This window comes from Aegilops tauschii, chromosome 5, assembly GCF_002575655.3.
Source record: "Aegilops tauschii subsp. strangulata cultivar AL8/78 chromosome 5, Aet v6.0, whole genome shotgun sequence".
Taxonomy (NCBI): Eukaryota; Viridiplantae; Streptophyta; class Magnoliopsida; order Poales; family Poaceae; genus Aegilops; species Aegilops tauschii.
In genome coordinates, this window is record NC_053039.3 from 296,294,395 (window position 1) to 296,300,886 (window position 6,492).

General features: G+C 50.4%; 1 long non-coding RNA gene across 1 annotated transcript; it reads right to left on the reverse strand.

The window, feature by feature from the left end:
* Window positions 1–2,318: 2,318 nt before the first annotated feature.
* LOC120964990 (uncharacterized) lies at window positions 2,319–3,526 on the reverse strand. The gene is made up of 3 exons (XR_005757187.2): window positions 2,982–3,526; window positions 2,784–2,881; window positions 2,319–2,646 (listed from the first exon to the last, which is right to left on the reverse strand). It is a non-coding gene; the product is annotated as an uncharacterized lncRNA (long non-coding RNA).
* Window positions 3,527–6,492: the final 2,966 nt, after the last annotated feature.

Consider the following 6,492-nt stretch of genomic DNA (forward strand, 5'->3'; position numbering starts at 1 on the left):
GAGAATGAAAGTCATTCCCTATGCCTCAGCCATATGTTCTATAAAGTATGCCATGCTGTGTACCAGATCTATTGTATACCCTACACTGGGTTTGGCAAGGGAGTACAATAGTGATCTAGGAGTAGATCACTGGACAACGGTCAAAATTATCCTTAGTGGAATAAGGATATGTTTCTCGATTATGGAGGTGACAAAAGGTTCGTCGTAAAGGGTTACGTCGATGCAAGTTTTGACACTGATCCAGATGACTCTAAGTCTCAATCTGGATACATATTGAAAGTGTGAGAAATTAGCTAGAGTAGCTCCATGCAGAGCATTGTTGACATAGAAATTTGCAAAATACACACGGATCTGAATATGGCAGACCCGTTGACTAAACTTCTCTCACAAGCAAAACATGATCACACCTTAATACTCTTTGGGTGTTAATCACATGGTGATGTGAACTATTGGTGTTAAATCACATGGCGATGTGAACTAGATTATTGACTCTAGTGCAAGTGGGAGACTGAAAGAAATATGCCCTAGAGGCAATAATAAAGTTATTATTTATTTCCTTATTTCATGATAAATGTTTATTATTCATGCTAGAATTGTATTAACCGGAAACTTAGTACATGTGTGAATACATAGACAAACAGAGTGTCACTAGTATGCCTCTACTTGACTAGCTCGTTGAATTAAAGATGGTTAAGTTTCCTAGCCATAGACATGAGTTGTCATTTGATTAACGGGATCACATCATTAGAGAATGATGTGATTGACTTGACCCATTCCGTTAGCTTAGCACTTGATCGTTTACTATGTTGTTATTACTTTCTTCTTGACTTATACATGTTCCTATGACTATGAGATTATGCAACTCCCGAATACCGGAGGAACACTTTGTGTGCTATAAAACGTCACAACGTAACTGGGTGATTATAAAGATGCTCTACAGGTGTCTCCGATGGTGTTTGTTGAGTTGGCATAGATCGAGATTAGGATTTGTCACTCCGTGAATCGGAGAGTATCTCTTGGCCCTCTCGGTAATGCACATCACTATAAGCCTTGCAAGCAATGTGACTAATGAGTTAGTTGCGGGATGATGCATTACGGAACGAGTAAAGAGACTTGCCGGTAACGAGATTGAACTAGGTATTGAGATACCGACGGTCGGAACAACGTATGTTGTTATGCGGTTTGCCCGATAAAGATCTTCGTAGAATATGTAGGAACCAATATGAGCATCCAGATTCCGCTATTGGTTATTGACCGGAGATGAGTCTCGGTCATGTCTACATAGTTCTCGAACCCGTAGGGTCCGCACGCTTAACGTTCTGTGACGATTTGTATTATGAGTTATGTGATTTGATGACCGAAGTTTGTTCGGAGTCTCGGATGAGATCGGGGACATGACGAGGAGTCTCGAAATGGTCGAGACGTAAAGATCGATATATTGGAAGGCTATATTCGGACATCGGAAAGGTTCCGAGTGATTCGGGTATTTTTCGGAGTACCAGAGAGTTACGAGAATTCGTATTGGGCCTTAATGGGCCATACGGGAAAGGAGAGAAATGCCTCAAGGGTAGCCGCGCCCCTTCCCCATGGACTGGTCCGAATTGGACTAGGGTTAGGGGGCGCCCCCTTCCTTCCTTCTCCTTCTCCCTTTCCTTTTTCCTATTCCATGTGGGAGGTGGAATCCTACTAGGACTAGGGAGTCCTGGTAGGACTCCACACTTTGGCCGCGCCCTATGAGGGTCGGCCTCCTCCTCCCTCCATCCTTTATATACGTGGCCATGGGGCACCCCATAGACACACAAGTTGATCATTGATCTTTTAGCCGTGTGCGGTGCCCCCCTCCACGATAATCCACCTCGGTCATATCATTGCAGTGCTTAGGCGAAGCCCTGCGCCAGTAACTTCATCATCACCGTCATCACGCCGTCGTGCTGACGAAGTTCTCCCTCGACACTCAGTTGCATGTCATTGTTTCACTGAGACATCTGACAAAGCACGTAAAATAGATGAAGGCTTTAGAAGTTCTTGTGTTCCTCCGTATATTTCAGCAGCATCTGTACTGAATGTTGATTCCAAACAAAAAGACGAAAAAGAGAAAAGGTACAGTAATTCAAGTTACCCCACACAACTCCATGTATCAATCATTTTTTTTTTCATGTATATGGTGATGAACTTCCATAAAACAAGACAATAAAGAGGAAGACTATCAATCAATAATCAATTAAAAAGAGTGACAAAATAGCAGGGTATAACCTGAGCTTTCCTTGGTTATTTCCTACAGCTAGGTGAAAGCAATGTAATAGGGATAGGGTTCAGTGTTAATGCCTTTTCTTGGCGGACGACCTGTGTCAGTACCAGCCTGAGGGCTTCCACGACAATACTGGTTACTCGGTATAACGTGCATATTACATTAAAATGAATCGTGCCATGTGATGAAAATACAACACCAACACTAACCCGCACTGTCTTTGAGAAAAGGTCTCGTCTAATTTGTCAGTACCACATTGAACAACCATTATAAATGTTCCCACATGCACATGCAATTTAAATTAACTCAATCAGTACAATATTAGAAAGGAGGTGTGCAATAGCTGACCCAAAGCCTTGAGCATTTGAATGAAGGCAACTGAAATTGTATTTCCAAACCTGTAAATAGACAAAAAAGTCAAAAAGTATTCTGGGCACCACTTCTCTGAAAATTTTCCTTTTCATTCAGCTAACCATGACATATTTGTCTGAACTTGATGTTTGCAAGTAGAAATAAAGTGCATGCCGGATTTAACCTTTGTGTTTGCGCTAATAAAGATAGCGTCATGCATCTATGCATTTGATCAGCGGAGGGGTGTTCCCTGGAGCACGACGGCTGCATCACAACATGTCACTGCACAAATGGAGTAGTGGTGCTGATCAAACACAAGCATAAGAGTGAGGAAGTGGATTTCAATCTGCGTGAATGACGCAGACATAGAAGGCTGGAATACATTGACCATCAAAACCATCTTCTCCGAAATCCATCTGCCTTCCCCCCATGGATCTACGTTCCCAACGTAGTGCCCAGCTGCTGGCAAACAAGCACTGCTGCAGCCGTTGTGCTGCTGATCGGCGGTTGCCTGGTGGCCGCCGCGTCGGCTTCGTCCCTCACAGGGCGCCGGCCGGCCGCATCGATGAAGTGGCGGTGGGCGGTGGTGAAGCAGCCGGCGGGTCTCGCGCGGGGATCCGGCAGCGATGCGATGCTCGAGGGAGGCAGTGCAGATCTCGAAAACAGCAGTGTGGGGCTACGCGCCGCCGTCCCGCGGCACACGCGTGGCTGTTCGTGAGCAGCGGCTGGTGGCGATGTGCGTAGCCAGGCCTATCCCGCGCACGGCGCCTGGTCAGCGGCGGATGTGTGCACGGCGCCAAGGGTGCTTGCTGGGCGGGCCGAGGGATGGTGCGTGCAAGGACGACGATGAGGGTAGTTAGGAGATGACGAAAGAGCGGGACGGCGGCGGGCCGCGCACTCCGCAACACCCAGATCCGTTCTGGACATCCCACGTCCCAAAATCACGGAAAAGTACGTTTAATTTTCCTCTTCTCTACCACTAAGAGCATCTCCAGCCGCGCCCCCAGAAAAACCTCCACAAACGATTTTCTCACGCCGGCGCTGAAAAAACAGCCCAGTCGCGCCCCAGGAGCCCAATTTTTGCCGGCCCGGGCCGAAATCAGCGCCGGCGGACCCAGGCCGAACCCGGCGCGCTGGGGCGCCCGGGGGCGCCGGGGCGAGCGGTTTTGGCACGAAAGAGCCGCGGGCCAGTCGCGTCAGCGACACCGCGCCTCGTCTTCCCCCAACGCCTAGGTTTCCCGCGAGGAATCAATGGCAAAGCTGCCGCCGGTCAGCCTTGCCATTGATTCCTCACGGGCGGCGCGTCACGGGGCGGCGCGCCGACGCCTCCCCTCCCTCGCACGCGTACACACGGGCGCGGCGCGGCTATATAAGCCGGTGGCCTCGCTCGCCTCTGGCCACACCAGCCCCGCCCTAACCGCCGAGCTCTACCTCTCCCGAGCGCCGCCGCCGAGCCCTTCCTCTCCCTCTCCCGTGAGCCGTCGCCGAGCCCTCCCTCTCCCTCCCCCTCTCCCGATGGCCGAGCGTTTCCCCGGAGACGAGGCGGCGGCCAACGGCTTCGGCCGCCGCACGCTCCGCGAACAGGAGTCGTGGCTCCTGTTCCAGGCGAACATCCCGGCGTCGCCGGACATGAGCGCCGGGCCGACGGGGTGGAGGCTCAGCAACGGGGGAGCGCACTCGCAGCGCCGGCATCGTCATCAACGAGGGCGGCCGGCGCGCCTCCTCCGCGCTTCGTCAAGCCAAAGACGGAGCCGGGGCTCGCGCCGGTGAAGACGGAGCCGGGTCTCCCCGCCGCGAAGACGGAGCACGGCGATGTGGAGCTCGACGACGACGCGACCCTGGAATAGGCACGCCAGGACTCCCTGAAGATGGCGAGGGAGCGCCAGTGCACCGCCCTGCGGCGCTTCGCACAGCGCCGCCGGGGCCGCGACGAAGGAGGAGTCGTCGTCATCGACGACAGCGACAACGACGACGCGCCGTCGCCGCCACCAGTCCGCCATAGCGACGCCGGGGAGGGGTCTAGTAGGGGCGCCCGCATCAAGGAGGAGAAGGCCGACGATGACGACGGCGGTGAGGATGGCGGCGACGACGGCGACTACTCGGCGTTCAACCAGTTTTTTTAGATTAGTTATATATTTGCTATGTAATGAAAATCCGCGAACATGTCTAATATATGCCCAAGTTTGCCGAAATTTAGTCGTGTTTAGCCGAAATTTGCTATATATTTTTCTTTTTTGAACGCGCCTGGGGGCGGCCCTGGGGCCGGCGGCTGGGGACCAACTCGCCCCTAGGCCGATTTTTTTGCGCCGGCTCACCCCCAGGCGGCGATTTTAGGCGTCCCCTGGCGGGCCAACGGCTGGAGATGCTCTAAATCCCCATAGAAAAGAAAGGAATCCTGCTGAATCCTCCTTCCGAATTTTCGGGACGCGGACGTGCGGAACCTTTCGTCGCTTGGCAGAGTTTCGTCCGCCCGTCATAACTGCGAAACGTACTTTTGGTGATGGTTAGTTTTCGCGTCGAGGGTTAGATCTAATCGAGTGGGCATGATCGTGCGGTGGTAATTCATTTTCGTTGTTCTGTGTACATGTGTTGGGGTGCGTTTAGTGATGGGTATGTTTGCTTGTTTAATAGTAGTAGAGAAATGGATATTTATGTATGGTTTCAAGGATTAACGTGGAACCTCGATTAGTGCTTCCAATTACGGATATTTATGTATGGTTTCAAGGATTAACGTGGAACCTCGATTAGTGCTTCCAATTAGTAAATATGAGATAAGATTGTCCTGGCTAGAAAATGGGCTGTAATTTTAACAGACTGTAAATGGGTTGTAGAAAATTCCATTAGAATTAAAAAAATGGACTGTACACTATTACAAATCGCAAATGAGCTATACGTTCTCTGCCATAGATGTGATGCTCACTTGTGGGCCTACTATTTTTTTAGAATTATAGTTAGTGACGCGTACGGAAGGCTTGTGGGCCTACTAAGGCGTATGAAAGGCTTTATAAACTTATAGTCAAGACACAATTCTAGCAGCAGTGTCCATCCAATGGCTGTAGTGCTTCTTCAATCTCGGATATTCTTGCTTCAGCTGCCCAAACCACCGCCGGCGGGACCGCCTCCCGTGGCCGGGTGTGCTGCCGCGCAGGCTTCACCGGCCGACTCTACACCCAAACGCCGTCCAGGCCATTCCTCTACTCACCAACACCTCCTATTATTCACCGGCAACGACAGCCTCACACCGCAGCCGAACTAGTGAACCCTCATACTCCCCTTCGCGTGGGCATCCACTGTTGTGTCGTTATCGGCTCCGGGTCGTTCCCTTCGTAATACTCGCCATCGTTCACTGCTTTGGTTCTCTCGGCGTGGCGTGGTCAACTTTGCCAACAAACGAGAGCCATCGGATGAGGCATGTACGTGGATTGGCTGATAGTAGGGACCCACATGGCCCATGGCCGCACGCAGCAAGTGCCCCCGTATTATGCAAAAACAAATAATTTCTCCCCCTGACAGGTTTGACCCACCAGCTACATCTTCGCACGCAAGGAAGTGCTTCCTTTATTACGTGGAAAAAAAAGTTTCCTCTCCCTAATAGTTAGGATCCACCAGCTTTATTATGATTCTTTTCGTGAAAATATAGATTGTACCGAAGATGCTAAATTATTTTATTTTTATTCTAACTCGAAAAAGAAGAAATAAAAAAACCAGAAAACATCTTCGCACGCAATTAAGTGCCACCTTATTACGCGAAAAAAATTGATTCCCCTGCTAGTTGGGACCCATCAGATTTGGAGGCTGACTTGTGGGCCTACTAAGTTAACGCGTACGCAGGGCTTTGTCAACTTAGTTAATAAATGATTCTAGCTGCACTGACCGTTGGATGTTAATCCAAC